The following is a 22,068-nucleotide window of genomic DNA, read 5'->3' on the forward strand; positions in this document are numbered from 1 at the left end:
AGTATGATATCATAGCTATTACAGAAACATGGCTTAAGGAGGGACAGGAATGGCAGCTCAACATTCCTGGTTACAGGATTTTCAGACGTGATAGGGAAGGGTATAAGAAAGGAGGGGGAGTGGCAATTTTGGGCAAGGAAACTATTACAGCTGTGAGGAGGGATGATATATTGGAAAGTTCATCAAATGAGGCCATATGGATTGAGCTAAGGAACAAAAAAGGGGCAATCACACTGCTGGGAGTGTACTATAGACCCCCAAACAGTCAGAGGGAGATAGAAGAGCAGATATGTAGGCAAATCTCTGAGAAGTGCAAGAACAATAGGACAGTAATAGTAAGGGATTTTAATTACCGCAATATTAACTGGGATAGTTTTAGTGTGAAAGGAATTGAGGGAGCAGAATTCTTGAGGTGCATTCAGGAGAACTTTTTTGCCCAGTATGTAGCAAATCCAACAAGAGAGGGTGCAGTTTTAGACTTAGTTTTAGGAAATTAAGATGAGCAGGTGGAAGGAGTGGCAGTGGGAGAGCATTTTGATGATAGTGATCATAATTCAGTCAGTTTTAACATAATTATGGAAAAGGACAGAGATAGGAGTTAGAGTTCTCAATTGGGGAAAGGCCAATTTTACTAAACTGAGGAGTGATTTAGCGAAAGTGGACTGGAAACAGCTACTTGAAGGTAAATCAGTGTCCAAACAGTGGGAGGCATTCAAAGGGGAGATTCAAGAAATTCAGGGTAAATATGTTCCCACAAAGCGGCACAGCGGTGCAGTGGTCAGCACCGCAGCCTCACAGCTCCAGCGACCCGGGTTCAATTCTGGGTACTGCCTGTGTGGAGTTTGCAAGTTCTCCCTGTGTCTGCGTGGGTTTCCTCCAGGTGCTCCGGTTTCCTCCCGCAGCCAAAAGACTTGCAGGTTGATAGGTAAATTGGCCATTATAAATTGCCCCTGGTAAAGGTAGGTGGTAAGGGAATATAGGGACAGGTGAGGATGTGGTAGGAATATGGGATTAGTGTAGGATTAGTATAAATGGGTGGTTAATGGTCGGCACAGACTCGGTGGGCCGAAGGGCCTGTTTCAGTGCTGTATCTCTAAAATCTAAAAAAAAAATCTAAAAAAAAAGAAAAAGGGTGAGGCGGCAAATTCTAGAGCCTCATAGATGTCAAGGAGCCTACAGGGTAAGAGAAGACAGAAAAGGAAAGCTTATGTCCGACACCGAGAAACTCAATACTACGGAAAGCCAAGAGGGGTATAGAAAGTGGGCGGCACGGTGGCGCAGTGGTTAGCACCGCAGCCTCACAGCTCCAGTGACCCGGGTTCAGTTCTAGGTACTGCCTGTGCGGAGTTTGCAAGTTCTCTCTGTGACCGCGTGGGTTTCCGCCGGGTGCTCCGGTTTCCTCCCACAGCCAAAGACTTGCAGGTTGGTAGGTAAATTGGCCATTGTAAATTGCCCCTAGTGTAGGTAGGTGGTGTGGGGATGTAGTAGGAAATATGGGATTAATGTAGGATTAGTATAAATGGGTGGTCATTGGTTGGCACAGACTCGGTGGGCCGAAGGGCCTGTTTCAGTGCTGTATCTCCAAATAAGTAAAAGTGGAGGGTTGAAATTAATAAGGAAATTAGGAAAGCAAAGAGAGGGCAAAAAGAATATTGGCAACCAAAATCAAGGCAAACCCAAATATGTTTTATCAATATATTAAGAGGAAGAGGATAACAAAGGAGATAGTAGGGCCTATAAAAGACCAAAAAGATAACCTATGTGTAGGAGTGGAAGATATTGGTATGGTTCTTAATGAATACTTTGATCTGTCTTCACAAAAGAGGGGGACGATGCAGATATTGTAGTTAAGGAGGAAGAGTGTGCAGTTTTGGATGTGATAAACATAGGAGAGAGGAAGTATTAATGGGATTAGCATTCTTGAAAGTTGATAAATCACCAGGGCCAGATGAAAAATATCCTAGGCTGTTGAAAGAAGCAAGTGAGAAAATAGCAGAGGGTCTGACCATCATTTTCCAGTCTTCACTGGATACAGGTGTGGTGCCAGAGGATTGGAGAATTGCAAACATTGTACCTCTGTTTAAAAAGGGAGAGAAGGATAGACCGAATAATTACAGGCCAGTCAGTCTAACCTCAGTAGTGGGCAAATTATTGGAATCTATTCTGAGAGACAGGATAAACTGTCACTTAGACACAGGTTAATCAAGGATAGTCAGCATGGATTTGTTAAGGGAAGATCTTGTTTGACTAATTTGAATTGTTTGAAGAAGTGACAAGGAAGATAGATGAGGCTAGTGCAGTTAATGTGGTCTACATAGATTTTAACAAGGCTTTTGACCAGGTCGCACATGGCAGACTGGTTAAAAAAAATAAAATCCCATGGGATCCAGGGAAATGCAGCAACGTGGATACAAAATTTGCTCAGTGGCAGGAAACAAAGGGGAATTGTTGACAGGTGTTTTAGAGACTGGAGGGCTGTTTCCAGTGGTGTTCCGCAGGGCTCAGTACTGGGTTCCCTGCTTTTTGTGGAATGCCTTAACAATTTGGATGTAAATGTAGGGGGCAGGATCAAGAAGTTTGCAGACAACACAAAGATTGACTGTGTGGTAGATAGCGAGGAGGATAGCTGTAGGCTGCAGGAAGATATTGATGGTCTGGTCAGGTGGGCAGAAAAGTGGCAAATGGAATTCAGCCTGGAGAAGTGTGTGATGATACATTTGGGGAGGTCAAACAAGGCAAAGGAATACACAATAAATGGGAAAATACTGTTAAGTGTAGAGGAAGTGAGGGACCTTGGAGTGAATGTCCACAGATCCCTGAAGGTAGCAGGACAGGTCGATAAGGTGGTTAAGAAGGCATATGGAATCCTTTCCTTTATTAGCCGAGGTATGGAATATAACAGCAGGGAGGTTGTGCTGGAACTGTACAACTCATTGGTTGGGCCACAACTTGAGTACTGTGTGCAGTTCTGGTCACCTCATTACAGAAAGGATGTAATTGCACTAGAGAGGGTACAGAGGAGATTCACGAGGATGTTGCCAGGACTTGAAAAATGCAGCTATGAGGAAAGATTGGATAGGCTGGGGTTGTTCTCCTTGGAACAGAGAAGGCTGAGGGGAGATCTGATTGAAATGTACAAAATTTTGAGGGGCCTGAATAGAGTGGAGGCGAAGGCTCTATTTACCTTAGCAGAGAGGTCAGTGACGAGGAGGCATAGATTTAAAGTAATTGGTAGAAATATTAAAGGAAGATGAGGAAAAACCTTTTCACCCAGAGGATGGTGATGGTCCGGAACTCACTGCCTGAAAGGGTATTTGAGGCAGAAACCCTCAATTCATTCAAAAGGAGTCTGGATATGCATCTCAAGTGCCGTAAACTGCAGGGCTACGGACCAAATGCTGGAAGGTGGGATTAGAATAGGTGGATTGTTTTTCAGCCGGCACAGACACAATGGGCCAAGTGGCCTCTTTCTGTGCCTTAAACTTTCTATGATTCTATTAATAAAGCTTAGGATTCTGTATGCACTATTAACCACACTCTCAACCTGTCCTGCCACCTTCAATGATTTATGCACATATACACCCAAGTCCCTCTGCTCCTGCACCCCCTTTAAAATGACACCCTTTAGTTTATTAATATAAAAGCAAAATACTGCGGATGCTGGAAATCTGAAATAAAAACAAGAAATGCTGGAAATACTCAGCAGGTCTGGCAGCATCTGTGGAGAGAGAAGCAGAGTTAACGTTTCAGGTCAGTGGCCCTTCTTCAGAACTGGCAGATATAAGAAATGTAAAAGATTTTAAGCAAGTAAAGTAGGGGGTGGGGCAAGAGATAACAAAAGGGAAGGTGTTGATAGGACAAGGTCACAGAATAACCGACCAGAAGGTCATGGAGCAAAGGCAAACAATATGTTAATGGTGTGTTGAAAGACAAAGCATTAGTACAGAGAGGGTGTTAATGGACTGAAAACTGAACAGCCACAAGCACAAACATGAAAAAAACACAGTGGGTAGGCATAGTAGAAACAAACTGAACAAACTAAAATAAAATAAACACAAAAAATAAAAACACTTTATTTTATGTTGTCTCTCCGCATTCTTCCTACTAAAACAGGCGGCACAGTGATGCAGTGGTTAGCACCACAGCCTCACAGCTCCAGTGACCCGGGTTCGATTCTGGGTACTGCCTGTGTGGAGTTTGCAAGTTCTCCCTGTGTCTGCGTGGGTTTTCGCCGGGTGCTCTGGTTTCCTCCCTCCACCAAAGGTTGGTAGGTAAATTGGCCATTATAAATTGCCCCTAGTATAGGTAGGTGGTAGGGGAATATAGGGACAGGTGGGGATGTGGTAGGAATATGGGATTAGTGTAGGATTAGTATAAATGGGTGGTTGATGGTCGGCACAGACTTGGTGGGCCGAAGGGCCTGTTTCAGTGCTGTATCTCTGAATAAATAAAAAATTAAAAAATAAATAAACAAAATAAATCACATCACATTTATCAGCATTAAATTTCATCTGCCACTTGTCTGCCCATTTCACCAATCTGTCTATGTAGTCATGAACACATGCTACTCTGAATGATGAGTTTTTTAATCCATCGTTTGGAAACCTGAATTAAACTTTAAAAAAAACAGGCAACAAAGAACTGATAAAAGATCACTGCTAGCAGCTAATGGCCACTGCAAATTGCATCTAAATATGCTACATTCCAATGTATCAAGGTGGAAACGTTGGTCTGGTAAATCTACAACCAGAACAATAGCCTGAGAATTTTAATAAAAGCAAATTACTGCGGATGCTGCAAATCTGAAATAAAAACAAGAAATGCTGGAACCACTCAGCAGGTCTGGCAGCATCTGTGAAAAGAGAAGCAGAGTTAACGTTTCGGGTCAGTGACCCTTCTTCGGAACTGAGAATTTTAATGGGCTAGCTGCCCTGTCTTCATTAACAAGACATTAAAGGTAATCTTGAAACATTAACACTGGTGGAGATGGACCACTCAAAGGCTGATCACTGAAACAATGGGACCCCTGAGAGAGATTGGAATTCTTAGACCTGACATAATTAAGCTGCAAAATAGAGAATACACTGGGCCACCATGTGACAGACTCACCATCTGCATGAAAATAGTTTCTCCTTCTCTCTACAGACAGACAAGCAGCAGAGATCGACCAGTGAAGGACCCAAGTGGGGTCTCTCTCTCTCCAGGTGACCTTGCAAGTTCAAATCCTGCCTACTGGTGCAAACATCCAAGCCTATCATTGCTGGAGACAGAGACCAAGAAAGAAAACCACTTGCATCACTGTCTCCAGGAAGATCATGAACCAGTCGGCCACATCTACCAGCCAAAACCCTCAGGTTCACCGAGTTCAGCCTGAAGACAACTGAATTACCAGACTCCACAGACTGTATAACTTTTTTTATTGGTCCGGACTCTAATCCAATGAATTTATTCTTCTCCACTCTGTAACCTATTTATGTGTGTGTGATTCTCATATGTGTGTGTGTATGTGTGCACGTGCGTGTGTGCGCACACGTGTGAAAGTTGGAACATAGTTTATTATTATACTTAGATTGGGTTTTGGTTTTAATTACAATAAAACTAACCTCTTTCTTGTTTATACTCAAGAAAACCTATCCGATTGGTTCTTTTATGATTAGATCGCATAAAGGGTTAATTTAGGGCTAGTTTTTTCAGCCGACACGGACACAATGGGCTGAATGGCCTCCTTCTTTGCTGTAACTTTTCTATGATTTTATGGTTCTAAGCACTCAATGAATTGGTAAACATATCCACTGTTTAAAAGAAATATACCCTATTGCGGTCAGTCGAGGAGAGGGTCAAGAGTGGAGCCTTTTGATCCCTCCTCACCTGATCGTAACAATGTCCTTGAAGTTCTACACTATCCTCCTCACAGTTCACAATGTTTCCGAGTTTTGTATTATCTGCAAATTTTCAAACTGTATCCTGTACACCTGTGCTGGGACGAGGGAGCAGTACCCCAGGACATGCGCGATGCCAACATCATCACCCTCTATAAAAACAAAGGTGACCGCGGTGACTGCAACAACTACCGTGGAATCTCCCTGCTCAGCATAGTGGGGAAAGTCTTTGCTCGAGTCGCTCTGAACAGGCTCCAGAAGCTGGCTGAGCGCGTCTACCCTGAGGCACAGTGTGGCTTTCGTGCAGAGAGATCGACTATTGACATGCTGTTCTCCCTTCGTCAGATACAGGAGAAATGCCGTGAACAACAGATGCCCCTCTACATTGCTTTCATTGATCTCACCAAAGCCTTTGACCTCGTCAGCAGACGTGGTCTCTTCAGACTACTAGAAAAGATCGGATGTCCACCAAAGCTACTAAGTATCATCACCTCATTCCATGACAATATGAAAGGCACAATTCAACATGGTGGCTCCTCATCAGAGCCCTTTCCTATCCTGAGTGGTGTGAAACAGGGCTGTGTTCTCGCACCCACACTTTTTGGGATTTTCTTCTCCCTGCTGCTTTCACATGCGTTCAAATCCTCTGAAGAAGGAATTTTCCTCCACACAAGATCAGGGGGCAGGTTGTTCAACCTTGCCCGTCTAAGAGCGAAGTCCAAAGTACGGAAAGTCCTCATCAGAGAACTCCTCTTTGCTGACGATGCTGCTTTAACATCTCACACTGAAGAATGCCTGCAGAGTCTCATCGACAGGTTTGCGTCTGCCTGCAATGAATTTGGCCTAACCATCAGCCTCAAGAAAACGAACATCATGGGGCAGGATGTCAGAAATGCTCCATCCATCAATATTGGCGACCACGCTCTGGAAGTGGTTCAAGAGTTCACCTACCTAGGCTCAACTATCACCAGTAACCTGTCTCTAGATGCAGAAATCAACAAGCGCATGGGTAAGGCTTCCACTGCTATGTCCAGACTGGCCAAGAGAGTGTGGGAAAATGGCGCACTGACACGGAACACAAAAGTCCGAGTGTATCAGGCCTGTGTCCTCAGTACCTTGCTCTACGGCAGCGAGGCCTGGACAACGTATGCCAGCCAAGAGCGACGTCTCAATTCATTCCATCTTCGCTGCCTTCGGAGAATACTTGGCATCAGGTGGCAGGACTATATCTCCAACACAGAAGTCCTTGAAGCGGCCAACACCCCCAGCTTATACACACTACTGAGTCAGCGGCGCTTGAGATGGCTTGGCCATGTGAGCCGCATGGAAGATGGCAGGATCCCCAAAGACACATTGTACAGCGAGCTCGCCACTGGTATCAGACCCACCGGCCGTCCATGTCTCCGTTATAAAGACGTCTGCAAACGCGACATGAAATCGTGTGACATTGATCACAAGTCGTGGGAGTCAGTTGCCAGCATTCGCCAGAGCTGGCGGGCAGCCATAAAGACAGGGCTAAATTGTGGCGAGTCGAAGAGACTTAGTAGTTGGCAGGAAAAAAGACAGAGGCGCAAGGGGAGAGCCAACTGTGCAACAGCCCCAACAAACAAATTTCTCTGCAGCACCTGTGGAAGAGCCTGTCACTCCAGAATTGGCCTTTATAGCCACTCCAGGCGCTGCTTCACAAACCACTGACCACCTCCAGGCGCGTATCCATTGTCTCTCGAGATAAGGAGGCCCAAAAGAACAAAAGAATCCTGTACACCAAGGTCATTAATATATATCAGGAACAGCAAGGGTCCTAAAACCAACCCTTGGGGAACTCCACTATAAACATTCTTCCGGTCCAAAAAACAGTTATTAACCACTACAGTGTTTCCTGTCACTCAGCCAATTTCGTATCCATGTTTCTACTGTCCCTTTTATTCCATGAGCTATAACTTTGCTCAAAAGTCTGTTGTGTGGCACTTTATCGAATGCTTTTTGGAAGTTCATGTACACCACATCAACACCATTACCTTGATCAATCTTCTCTGATGCCTCATTAAAAAACTTCAGCAAGTTAGTTAAACACAATTTATCTTTAATAAATCCGTGCTGGCTTTCCTTAATTAATCAGCATTTGCCAAGCAACTATTAATTTTGTCCCGAATTATTGTTTCTAGAAGCTTCCGGACGACTGAGGTTAAACTGACTGGCCTATAGTTTACGGGCTTATCTTTACACCCTTTTATGAACAAGAATATAACATTTACAATTCTCCAGTCCTCTGAGTCTAAGGAGGACTGGAAAATTATGGCCAGTGCCTCTGCAATTTCCACTCTCACTTCCCTCAGTATCCTTGGATGCATCTCATCCGGTCCTGGTGCCTTATCAACATTAAGAGTTCAAGAGGAAGTTGGATGGTCACCTGAGAGAAATAGACTTGTAGGGCAACGGAGATCGAGCTGGGAGTGGGACTGACTACAGAGTTCCGTGGAGAGCCAGCATGGACTCGATGGGCCCAATGGCCTCTTCCTGTGCCGTAAATGACTCTATGACTCTAAGTACAGACAACCTATCCAATACCACCTCCTTATCAATTTTAAACCCTTCAAGTGTCTGAATTACCCACTCTTTCACCATGACCTGTGCAGAATCTTCCTTGGTAAAGACAAATGCAAAGTATTCATTTAATACCTCAACCATGCCCCCGCCTCCATGTGTAAATCCCCTTTCTGGTCCTACTCATCCTTTCACCACCCTTTTACTATTTATGTGCCTATGGAAGACTTTTGGATTCCCTTTTCTATTAGCTGCCAGGTCTTTTCATACTCTCTCTTTGTTTCTCTTATTTGCTTTTTCACTTCCCCTCTGAACCTTCTATATTCTACCTGGTTCTCGGTTGTGTTATCCACCTGACATTTATCAGAAACACACTTTTTCTTCTTCATCTTAATCTCTATCTCTTTTGTCATTCAGGGAGCTCTGGATTTGTTTGCTCTACATTTGCCCTTCGTGGAAATATACCTTGACTGTGCCTGAACAATCTTTTCTTTAAAGGCAGCCCATTGTTCAATTACCTTTTTGCCCGCCAACCATTGATTCCAATTTATCTGGGTCAGCTCCATTCTTACCTCATTGAAGTTGGCTTTCCCCCAGTTAATTATTATTACTCTGGATTATCCTTTGTCCTTTTCAATAGCTAACCTCAACCTTATGATACAATTATTACTGTGCCCTACTGGTTCCCCTACTGACACTTTATCCACTTGACCAGCTCTAGCAGTGCTTCTTTTCTCGTTGGACTGGAAACATATTGCTGTAGAAAATTCTCCTGAACACACTCTAGGAACTTGTGTCCCTCTCTGCCCTTTACACTACTACTATCCCAGTTTTATTAGGCTAATTAAAGCCTCCCATTATAACCTCTATAATTCTTGCACCTCTCTATAATTTCTTTGCAAATTTGTTCCTCTACATCTTTCCAACTCATTGGTGGCCTATATGCCTTTGAGCAATGTAATTGCACCTCTTTTGTTCCTCAGCTCCAGCCAACTAGATTCTGTCCTCGACCCCTCTGGGACATCCTCTCTCTCCAGCACTGCAATGTTCTCCTTAATCAAAACTGCCACCCCGCCCCCTTTTCTTTCTTTCCTGAACACCTTGTATCCAGAAATATTTAGTACCCAGTCCTGCCTTTTGTTCTTTTTATATTTAATCTAATTTATTGACATACTTATGTTTTGATGTAAGGGAATTGAAGGCTGATTTGGCAACCTGTCCCAACTTTGAGCACAAATCCAAGAACCAGTGCCCCAATCTCTACAAAACTAGGTGGATCATCACTCCTTCGCATCATTTGATCAGTCACCCAGAGGCCAAGGCTCCAGCCGAGACAGCTGTAGAGACTGCAATTCCCTCACACAGGAAACAAAGCATTTAAAATAAAGTACATTAAATAGGGGTAGCATTCTTGCCTGTGAATCAGAGGTTATGGAGTTGGAATCCCACACAAGGACCTGAGGCTGGTCCTTCAATACAGTAGCCAGGGAATACCACTCTGTCAGAGGTGCCGTATTTTACACAAGACGTCTGCCCCCGCAGGTAAAAGATCCCTTGGCACTGTTGAGTTTGATTGCTCAGTGATTGATTGCTCTGTGCTGTGTTTGTGAGGCTTCTCCCTATGATGTCAGTCAACCCTGAGGGGGCGTTGTTCCAAAAGTGAAATTAAGAGAAATCTAGTCAACCACCTGAATAAAGCCTACACACACAGAAATCATGCGTCTAATTTCTTCATGCTTGGGGTGCAAAACATAACAGGCGCTATCCAAAGAGAAGGGATCTAGCCAAATCTGGTTGGGCATATTCCTGAAAGTTCAATCACATGACATCTGATCAAGTGACATATGATCATGAGATATTTCCCCACAGTTTACAAATGTTATCGCATTTGCCTTGTACTGGAACGTATTTGACGTTTTGGGTAGAAGCTGTCATGTGAGATAGTCAGAGGCTGCCTGTGAGCACGCAAAGAAAATACAAAGGTGTAGAGCTCTGTTATTCTCCGAGGTTGCTTGAAGTAGTTCTTGCTGTTCCCAATCAAGTTGTACTAGGACAGCTATAATACAGCATCTACCCAACCCTGAAAAGTTGCCCAGGTATGTCTCTAAAAACAGAATCAATCCAACCCAGCTAATTACAGCCCTATTTTCCTCCCAGTCATAAGTAAAGTGGTCATCAATAGTGCCATTGTTATATATTATTATACTATAGGGTAGGAGGTGGCATAGTGGTATTATCACTGGACTAGTAACCCAGAGACCCAGGGTATCTCTCTGGGGACATGGGTTCGAATCCCACCACAGCAGAAGGTGGAATTTGAATTTAATTAATAAATCTGGAATTAAAAAGCTAGTCTAATGATGGCCATGAAACCATTGTCGATTGTTGTAAAAACCCATCTGGTTCACTAATGTCCTTTAGGGAAGGAAATCTGCTGTCCTTACCTGGTCTGGCCTACATGTGACTCCAGACCCACAGCAATGTGGTTAACTCTTACATGCCCTGTGAAATGGCCTAGCAAGCCACTCAGTTGTATCTAACCGCTACAAAGTCAGTAAAAAGGAATGAAACCGGATGGACCACCCGGCATCGACCTAGGCACCGGAAACAACAACGGCAAACCCAGCCCTGTTGACCCTGCAAAGTCCTCCTTACTAAAATCTGGGGGCTTGTGCCAAAGTTGGGAGAGCTGTCCCACAGACTAGTCAAGCAACAGCCTGACATAGTCATACTCACGGAATCATACCTTACAGACAATGTCCCAGAGACTGCCATCACTATCCCTGGGTATGTCCTATCCCACCAGCAGGACAGACCCACCAGAGGTGGCGGGACAGTGGTCGACAGTAGGGAGGGAGTTGCCCTGGGAGTCCTCAACATCGACTGCGGACCCCATGACGTCTCATGGCATCAGGTCAAACATGGGCAAGGTAACCGCCCACTGATTACCACCTACTGCCCTCCCTCAGCGAATGAGTCAGTACTCCTCCATGTTGAACACCACTTGGAGGAAGCACTGAGGGTGGCAAGGGCACAAAATGTACTCTGGGTGGGGGACTTCAATGTCCATCACCAAGAGTGGCTCGGTAGCACCACTACTAACCGAGCTGGCCGAGTCCGAAAGGACATAGCTGCTAGACTGGGTCTGCGGCAGGTGGTGGGGGAACCAACACAAGGGAAAAACATACTTGACCTCGTCCTCACCAATCTGCCTGCCACAGATGCTTCTGTCCATGACTGTATTGGTAGGAGTGACCACCGTACAGTCCTTGTGGAGACGAAGTCCCGCCTTCACATTGAGGATACCCTCCATCGTGTTGTGTGGCGTTACCACCGTGCTAAATGGGATAGATTTTGAACAGATCTAGCAATGCAAAACTGGGCATCCATGAGGCGCTGTGGGCCATCAGCAGCAGCAGAATTGTACTCAACCACAATCTGTAACCTCATGGCCCGGCATATCCCCCACTCTACCATTACCATCAAGCCAGGAGACCAACCCTGGATCAATGAAGAGTGCAGGAGGGCATGCCAGGAGCAGCACCAGGCATACCTCAAAATGAGGTGTCAACCTGGTGAAGCTACAACACAGGACTATCTGCGTGCCAAACTGTGTAAGCAGCATACTATAGACAGAGCTAAGCGATCCCATAACCAACGGATCAGATCTAATCTCTGCAGTCCTGCCACATCCAGCCATGAATGGTGGTGGACAATTAAACAACTAACTGGAGAAGGTGGCTCCACAAATATCCCCATCCTCAATGATGGGGGAGCCCAGCACATCAGTGCGAAAGATAAGGCTGAAGCATTTGCAACAATCTTCAGCCAGAAGTGCCGAGTTGATGATCCATCTCGGCCTCCTCCTGAAGTCCCCAGCATCACAGATGCCAGACTTCAGCCAATTCGATTCACTCCGCGCGATATCAAGAAACGACTGAAGGCATTGGATACTGCAAAGGCTATGGGTCCTGACAATATTCGGGCAATAGTACTGAAGATCTGTGCTCCAGAACTTGCCTCACCCCTAGCCAAGCTGTTCCAGTATAGCAACAACACTGGCATCTACCCAGCAATGTGGAAAATTGCCCAGGTATGTCCTGTACACAAAAAGCAGGACAAGTCTAACCCGGCCAATTACTGCCCCATCAGTCTACTCTCAATCATCAGTAAAGTGTTGGAAGGTGTCATCAACAGTGCCATCAAGCAGCACTTGCTTAGCAATAACCTGCTCAGTAATGCTCAGTTCGGGCTCTGCCAGGGCCACTCAGCTCCTGACTTCATTACAGCCTTGGTTCAAACATGGACAAAAAAGCTGAACTCAAGAGGTGAGGTGAGAGTGACTGCCCTTGACATCAAGGCTGCATTTGACCGAGTATGGCATCAAGGAGCCCAAGCAAAACTCGGGTCAATGGGAATGAGGGGGAAAACTATCTGCTGATTGGAGTCATACCAAGCGCAAAGGAAGATGGCTGTGGTTGTTGGAGGTTGAACATCTGAGCTCCAGGACATCACTGCAGGAGTTCCTCAGGGTAGTGTCCTAGGCCCAACCATCTTTAGCTGCTTCATCAATGACATTCCTTCTATCATAAGGTCAGAAGTGGGGATGTTTGCTGATGATTGCACAATGTTCAGCACCATTCGCGACTCCTCAAATATTGAAGCAGTCCGTGTAGAAATGCAGCAAGACCTGGAAATATCCAGGCTTGGGCTGATAAGTGGCAAGTCACATTTGCGCCACACAGGTGTCAGCCAATGACCAAGAAACGACTGAAGGCACCGGATACTGCAAAAGCTATGGGCCCTGACAATATTCCAGCCATAGTACTGAAGACCTGTGCTCCAGAACTTGCCACACCCTAGCCAAGCTGTTCCAGTACAGCTACAACACTGGCATCTACACGGCAATGCGGAAAATTGCCCAGGTATGTCCTGTACACAAAAAGCAGGAGAAGTCCAACCCGGCCAATGACCGCCCCATCAGCCTACTCTCAATCATCAGTAAAGTGATGGAAGGTGTCATCAACAGTGCCATCAAGCGGCACTTGCTTAGCAATAACCTGCTCACTGACGCTCAGTTTGGGTTTCGCCAGGGCCACCCAGCTCCTGACCTCATTACAGCCTTGGTTCAAACATGGACAAAAGAGCTGAACTCAAGAGGTGAGGTGAGAGTGACTGCCCTTGACATCAAGGCAGCATTTGACCGAGTATGGCATCCATGAGCCCTAGCAAAACTCAGGTCAATGGGAATCAGGGGGAAAACCCTCCGCTGGCTGGAGTCATACCTAGTGCAAAGGAAGATGGTTGTGGTTGTTGGAGGTCAATCATCTGGGCTCCAGGACATCACTGCAGGAGTTCCTCAGGGTAGTGTCCTAGGCCCAACCATCTTCAGCTGCTTCATCAATGACCTTCCTTCAATCATAAGGTCAGAAGTGGGGATGTTCGCTGATGATTGCACAATGTTCAGCACCATTCGTGACTCCTCAGATACTGAAGCAGTCCATGTAGAAATGCAGCAAGACCTGGACAATATCCAGGCTTGGGCTGAAAGGTGGCAAGTAACATTCGCGCCACACAAGTGCCAGGCAATGACCATCTCCAACAAGAGAGAATCTAACCACCTCCCCTTGATATTCAACAGCATTACCATTGCTGAATCCCCCACTATCAGCATCCTAGGGGTTACCATTGACCAGAAACTGAACTGGAGTAGCCATATAAATACCGTGGCTACAAGAGCAGGTCGGAGGTTAGGAATCTTGAGGCGAGTAACTCACCTCCTGACTCCCCAAAGCCCGTCCACAATCTACAAGGCACAAGTCAGGACTGTGATGGAATACTCTCCACTTGCCTGGATGGGTGCAGCTCCAACAACACTCAAGAAGCTCGACACCATCCAGGACAAAGCAGCCCGCTTGATTGGCACCCCATCCACAAACATTCACTCCCTGCACCACCGACGCACAGTAGCAGCAGTGTGTACCTTCTACAAGATGCACTGCAGCAACGGACCAAGGCTCCTTAGACAGCACCTTCCAAACCCGCGACCTCTACCAACTAGAAGGACAAGGGCAGCAAATACATGGGAACATCATCACCTGCAAGTTCCCCTCCAAGTCACACACCATCCTGACTTGGAACTATATTGCCGTTCCTTCACTGTCGCTGGGTCAAAATCCTGGAACTCCCTTCCTAACAGCACTGTGGGTGTACCTACCTCACATGGACTGCAGCGGTTCAAGAAGGCAGCTCACCACCACCTTCTCAAGGGCAATTAGGGATGGGCAATAAATGCTGGCCTAGCAGTCGACGCCCACATCCCATGAATGAATTAAAAAAAACTATCCGTAAAGTGCTAGGAACTAATTATTTTGGAACTTATTGTTATGTGTAAGTGTTCCAATGGGGCCACATTCAGGGCTGCACTGTAGAGTCATGGGATGTGTAACAGGAAACCAGGCTCAAGCAGTCCTACACCAGGCAGCATGCTGGCTGAATGAATAAACAAAGCCTTTCTAAGTTTTAAGTGTGATTATTTCCAACATCTGGGATCCAGAAAACAAACAGAATACATAGCATGGTGGCAGTGAGTGTCTGCGAGTAAACCTAGAACATTTTAAAAGAATTAGATTGGGGAAAAATTAACCAATTAAATGCCAGAGAGAAAGAGAAAGAAAAACTGAGTGAATCAAGTGAAAACAAAAAACGAAATGCCAGCCGGAACTGGAATGAATGCAAAGCTACAGCCCATAATGAATTGGAAAGCTGATGATGTCATAGAGACATTTGAGTGCAGATTGACATTCAGTAGTTTCCTAAAAGGCACTAGCGAAGAGGACAGGGTCATCTATCTCCTTCTGTGGGCAGGAGATAAAGGATTACATTTATTTAACAGCTGAAACCTAAGTGAAGAGGACAGCAGAAACCCAGACAAAATTTTTGAAAGATTCAGCATCCATCTCCAGCCTTATCAAATCATCGGATATACTGATATGAATTTCAAGGCCTCAGACAGGAACTAGGGGAGCCTATTGACAATTTTGTAACAAGATTGAAAAATGCAGCCAAAAAATGTATATTTAAGGACACAGATGAACAGCTGATAGATCAGCTCATTTGGGGTTCTGCACATCCTGAAGTACAGAAAGCTCTAATCGGACAGGACAAGCTCACAATATCGCAGGCTGTAGACACTGCCAGAGCACATGAAGTCACGAGCAGACAGATGAAGACACTGACTACCCAAACAGCTAGCCTTCAGTTAAGCCAAGAGAAAGGCAGCAGGGTTGATGCAGTGAAACAACAATAAAAGAACACACACCAAACAGAGAGAAAGACATGCAGGAGCTGTGGACGACCACATTCATTCACAGACAGAAGGAAATGTCACACATATGGATCCATCTGCAGAGTTTACAGAAAGACCAATCACTGGGAAAAGATGTGCAGAATAAGAGAAGGTGGTGGTGTCGAGTCACCAGAGCCAGAGTAACAGGGCGAATGAGTAGGGAAAGAAACCAAAACATCCATCCCCTGGAAGATGACGATGGGTTTGAGAACATGATAGACATAGGAACCATACATCTGCTTGAGATGTCAGGATGTGACAGTTCCCAGAGAAAAGAAATTCACCCGACCTTTCAGATCAGGAAGAGGGTGAGAAACAAGTCCACAACGATAAATCTGAAGGTGAAGATTGAAACTGGAGCGCAGAGTAACATCATCCCACTCAGACTATACCAGAAGATATTTCCTGAAAATTTGGAAGAAAATGGTTATCCAAGGAAAGGTGCTCTGAAACCGAGCAATGTCATACTAACAGCATGCGGGGGAACTGAGATTCGACAGCCAGGAACAACCTAAATCATAGGGACACACAAAGGGAAAGATGTTAACTATATGTTCTACATCACTGAAACAGATGGTCCTGCTAAACTGGGGTTCAGCAGTTCCGAAGAGCTACAGATTATCTCAGTCACCAATAAGGTGAAGGAGGTGACACTGAGGGTTGAAGACAGTACACCTGTTGAAAAGTGCCCTCCGATCAGAAGCAAAGAAGATCTGGTCACCACACTATAGGAAGGATGTGATTGCACTGGAGAGGGTACAGAGGAGATTCGCCAGGATGTTGCCTGGGCTGGAGCATTTCAGCAATGAAGAGAGACTGAAAAGGCTAGGGTTGTTCTCCTTAGAGCAGAGAAGGATGTGGGGGGACATGATTGAGGAATACAAGATTATGAGGGGCATCGATAGGTTTGATAGGAAGAAACTTTTTCCCTTAGCGGAGGGGTCAAGACCCAGGGGACATAGATTTAGGGTAAGGGGCAGGAGGTTTAGGGGAGATTTGAGGAAAAATGTTTTCACCCAGAGGGTGGTTGGAATCTGGAACGCACTGCCTGAAGAGGTGGTGGAGGCAGGAACCCTCACAACATTTAAGAAGTATTTAGATGAGCACTTGAAACGCCATAGCATACAAGGCTACGGGCCAAGTGCTGGAAAATGGGATTAGAATAGTTAGGTGCTTGATGGCTATCACAAACACGATGGGCCAAAGGGCATGTTTCTGTGCTTTTTAACTCTATGGTACAAATGTACCCAGGGTGTTTTGATGAGACAGTTAGATGCCTTGAACATTTTGAGTATCACATCACTATTGACCCAGCGATGAAACCAGTGATTCATCCCCCACGTAAAGTACCAGTAGAACTAAAAGGAAAGTTTGAAAGAGAGATCCGAGAAATGGAAGAAAAGAAGGTGATCGCCAGAGTCACAGAGCCTACAGATTGGGTAAATTCCATCGTGGTGAGAGAGAAGCTACAAATTTGCCTCGATCCCAAAGATCTTAACAAAGCAATCAAGAGGGATCACTACCCTATTCCCACACTGGAAGAAATCACACCAGCACTGACAGGGGCAAAAGTTTTCAGCAAACTTGATGCCAGAAATGGCTACTGGAATGTGAAGCGAGACGGAGAATCTTCACTGTTGACAACATTCAACACACCCTTTGGACGGTACAAATTCCTGGAACTGCCTTTTGGCCTTAAAGTGAGCCAGGATGTGTTCCAACAGAAAATAGATGAGACATACAGGGGATGCAGAGGAGCAATCGGAATAGCAGATGATATCCAGATATATGGTGTAGATGGAAAAGATCATGACAACCATCTACATGAAGCCATGGAGAGAACCAGGAAAGCTGGGATTAAGTTAAATGCAGACAAATGAATTGTGAAAGTGACAGAATGCCAGTTCTTAGGAATGGTGTACACACCTGACAGAGTCAAACTGAGTCCTGAAAGAATCTCAGCCATCTCTGAGATTCATGAAATTGTATAGCACATAAGGAGGCCATTCGGCCCATCGTGTCTGCACTGGCTCTCCAAATGAGCCATTCCCCTGCCTTCTCCCCGTAACTCTGCACATTCTTCCTTTTCAGAAAACTATCTAATTCCCTTTTGAATGCCTCAATTGAATCTGCCTCCACCACAGTCTCTGGCAGTGCATTCCAGATCCTAATCACTTGCTGCATGATAAAGTTTTACTTCATGTCACCATCGCTTCTCTTGCCAATTATCTTAAATCTGTGCTCTCTTGTCCTTAGTGGGAATAGTTTCTCCCTATCTACTCTGTCCAAACCCCTCGTGATTTTGAATACCTCTATCAAATCTACACTTAGCCTTCTCTTCTCCAAGGAAAACAGTCCCAACTTCTGCCTACAAGTACTCTGAAGTTCAAAACAAATTAATTGACTCTTTGAGATATTCTGAAAACACAATGAGGCAGTTCTTTAGTTACTTTATTAACCACTGAATGAGATAGTACATACTGTTCGGCATGAACTTCATTTATTCATTTTTAACATTTCGATTATCCCAGTCCCTAATGACTGTCGAGTGGTTTTGTTTTTAATTCCCATTCTCTGATTTTAAACCAAAGCACATTTGCTGAAACCATAATTTTAACATGAAGCAAACACGCATTATACAGTAACTTGGTTTTGGGATGGAAGCCCCAAGAGATAAGAGAGAGTTGGGAAGTTTCCTGGCCTTGATCCAATACATGAGCTCCTTCATACTGCACCTGTCGGAACACACAGCAAATCTGCACGAGCTGATGAAAGAAGATGTTGAGTACCAATGGTCAGAGTCACATGACTGGAGTTTCAACAAACTCAAAAAGGTAGTATGCAAGGAGACAAGTCTGTCATACGTAGATAGTCCAACGAGGGATGGGGCCGTACTGGACCTGGTATTGGGGAATGAGCCCGGCCAGGTGATCGAAGTTTCAGTGGGGGAGCATTTCGGGAACAGTGACCATAATTCCATAAGTTTTAAGGTACTTGTGGATAAGGATAAGAGTAGTCCTCGGGTGAAGGTGCTAAATTGGGGGAAGGCTAATTCTAACAATATTAGGCAGGAACTGAAGAATTTAGATTGGGGGCGGCTGTTTGAGGATAAATCAACATCTGACGTGTGGGAGTCTTTCAAATGTCAGTTGATTAGAATCCAGGACCAGCATGTTCCTGTGAGGAAGAAGGATAAGTTTGGCAAGTTTCAGGAACCTTGGATAACGCGGGATATTGTGAGCCTAGTCAAAAAGAAAACGGAAGCATTCGTAAGGGCTGGAAGGCTAGGAACAGACGAATCCCTTGAGGAATATAAAGACAGTAGGAAGGAACTTAAGCAAGGAGTCAGGAGGGCTAAAAGGGGTCATGAAAAGTCATTGGCAAACAGGATTAAGGAAAATCCCAAGGCTTTTCATATGTATATAAAGAGCAAGAGGGTAACTAGGGAAAGGGTTGGCCCACTCAAGGACAGAGAAGGGAATCTACGTGTGGAGCCAGAGGAAATGGGTGAGGTACTAAATGAGTACTTTGCATCAGTATTCACCAAAGAGAAGGACGGTGGATGATGAACCTAGGGAAGGGAGTGTAGATAGTCTGGGTCATCTCATTATCAAAAAGGAGGAGGTGTTGGGTGTCTTGCAAAGCATTAAGGTAGATAAGTCCCCAGGGCCTGATGGAATCTACCCCAGAATACAGAGGGAGGCAAGGGAAGAAATTGCTGGGATAAAAACAAGAAATGCTGGAATCACTCAGCAGGTCTGGCAGCATCTGTGGAAAGAGAAGCAGAGTTAACGTTTCGGGTCAGTGACCCTTCATCGGAACATGCTGGGGCCTTGACAGAAATCTTTGCATCCTCATTGGCTACAGGTGAGGTCCCAGAGGACTGGAGAATAGCCAATGTTGTTTCTTTGTTTAAGAAGGGTAGCAAGGATAATCCAGGAAATGATAGGCCGGTGAGCCTTACGTCAGTGGTAGGGAAATTATTAGAGAGGATTCTTCGGGACAGGATTTACTCCATTTGGAAACAAACGAACTTATTAGCGAGAGGCAGCATGGTTTTGTGAAGGGGAGGTCATGTCTCACTAATTTGATTGAGTTTTTTGAGGAAGTGACGAAGATGATTGATGAAGGAAGGGCAGTGGATGTTATCTATATGGACTTCAGTAAAGCCTTTGACAAGGTCCCTCATGGCAGATTGGTACAAAAGGTGAAGTCACATGGGATCAGAGGTGAGCTGGCAAGATGGATACAGAACTGGCTCTGTCATAGAAGACAGAGGGTAGCAGTGGAAGGGTGCTTTTCTGAATGGAGGGATGTGACTAGTGGTGTTCCGCAGGGATCAGTGCTGGGACCTTTGCTCTTTGTAGTATATCTAAATGATTTGGAGGAAAATGTAGCTGGTTTGATTAGTAAGTTTGCGGACGACACAAAGGTTGGTGGAGTTGCAGATAGTGTTGAGGATTGTCAGAGGATACAGCAGGATATAGATCGATTGGAGACGGGCGGAGAAATGGCAGATGGAGTTTAATCCAGACAAATGTGAGGTAATGCATTTTGGAAGGTCTAATGCAGGTGGGAAGTATACAGTAAATGGCAGAACCCTTCGGAGTATTGACAGAAAGATCTGGGCGTACAGGTCCACAGGTCACTGAAAGTGGCAATGCAGGTGGATAAGGTAGTCAAGAAGGCATACGGCATGCTTGCCTTCATTGGTCGGGGCATAGAGTATAAAAATTGGCAAGTCATGCTGCAGCTGTACAGAACCTTAGTTAGGCCACACTTAGAATATTGCGTGCAATTCTGGTCCCCACACTACCAGAAGGGCGTGGAGGCTTTGGAGAGGGTACAGAAGAGGTTTACCAGGATGTTGCCTGGTCTGGAGGGCATTAGCTGTGAGGAGAGGTTGGATAAAATCGGATTGTTTTCAATGGAACGACGGAGGTAGAGGGGCGACATGATAGAGGTTTACAAAGTTATGAGTGGCATGGACAGAGTGGATAGTCAGAAGCTTTTTCCCAGGGTGGAAGAGTCAGTTACTAGGGGACATAGGTTTAAGGTGCGAGGGGCAAAGTTTAGAGGGGATGTGCGAGGCAAGTTCTTTACACAGAGGGTGGTGAGTGCCTGGAACATGCTGCCGGGGGAGGTGGTGGAAGCAGGTATGATAGCGACGTTTTAAAGGCATCTTGACAAATACATGAATAGGAAGGGAATAGAGGGATACGGTCCCCGGAAGTGCAGAAGGTTTTAGTTTCGACAGGCAACAAGATCGGCGCAGGCTTGGAGGGCTGAATGGCCTGTTCCTGTGCTGTACTGTTCTTTGTTCTTTGTTCCATGTCATACTATGACAGAAAGCAACCTGTCACTCAGCAAGTAGATGCTTCCACAAAAGGACTGGGAGCAGCCTCAGGCAGTCCTACACAAGGCAGCATGCTGGCTGAATGAATAAACAAAGACTCCGGCCTTTCCAAGTTTAAAGTGTGATTATTTCCAACATCTGGGGACCAGAAAACAACCAGAATACGTTACAACCCTCAAGCAGCAAGTAAACCAATAACCTGCTCACCATTGCTCATCTTAGGTTCCATCAAAACCCTTCATTCAGGACCTCATTACAGCCTCATTTCGGACATGTGGACAATAATTGGATGCCACAGGGAAAAAGAGAGAGAAGTTTCCCTCAACTGGATAGCCAGGAAACAATGTGTGGGAAATAAATGCAGCCTTGCCAGCATTACCTACCTGCCAGGACCAAATAATAAGAGGTCTAGTGTTATGAAAAAAAAAAGAACTCACATTTATATCATGCTTTTCAGAACCACAGGATGTCCCAAAGTGCTTTACAGGCAATGCTGTATGTTTGATATGTAAAGTTGGAAACACAGCAACCAATTTGTACATAGCAAGGCTCCAGAATCAACAATGGGATACATGACCAGATAGTCTGTTTTGGTGATATTGTTTGAGCGATAAATATTGACCAGGACACCAGGGAGATCTCCCCTGCTCTTCCTCAAAATAGTGCAATGGGATCTTTTACCTGAGCAGGTAGACAAGGCCTCAGATTAGCATCACATCTGAAAGACGGCACCTCGGACAGTACAGCACTCACTCAGCACTGGAGTATCAGCTTAGATTTTGTGTTCAGCTGTCTGGAGTGCGACTTGAACCCACAACCTCTGATTCAGGTGTGAGTTCTATCATTGAGGGGAAATCAATGGCAAGATGTGATGTTGGCCCTGGTGTATGAGTATGGTGGGAGTAGGGGTCAGAGTAGTTGAGAAACAAGCAGTTATGAAA

The sequence above is a fragment of the Heterodontus francisci genome, chromosome 24 (genome assembly GCF_036365525.1).
Source record: "Heterodontus francisci isolate sHetFra1 chromosome 24, sHetFra1.hap1, whole genome shotgun sequence".
Taxonomy (NCBI): Eukaryota; Metazoa; Chordata; class Chondrichthyes; order Heterodontiformes; family Heterodontidae; genus Heterodontus; species Heterodontus francisci.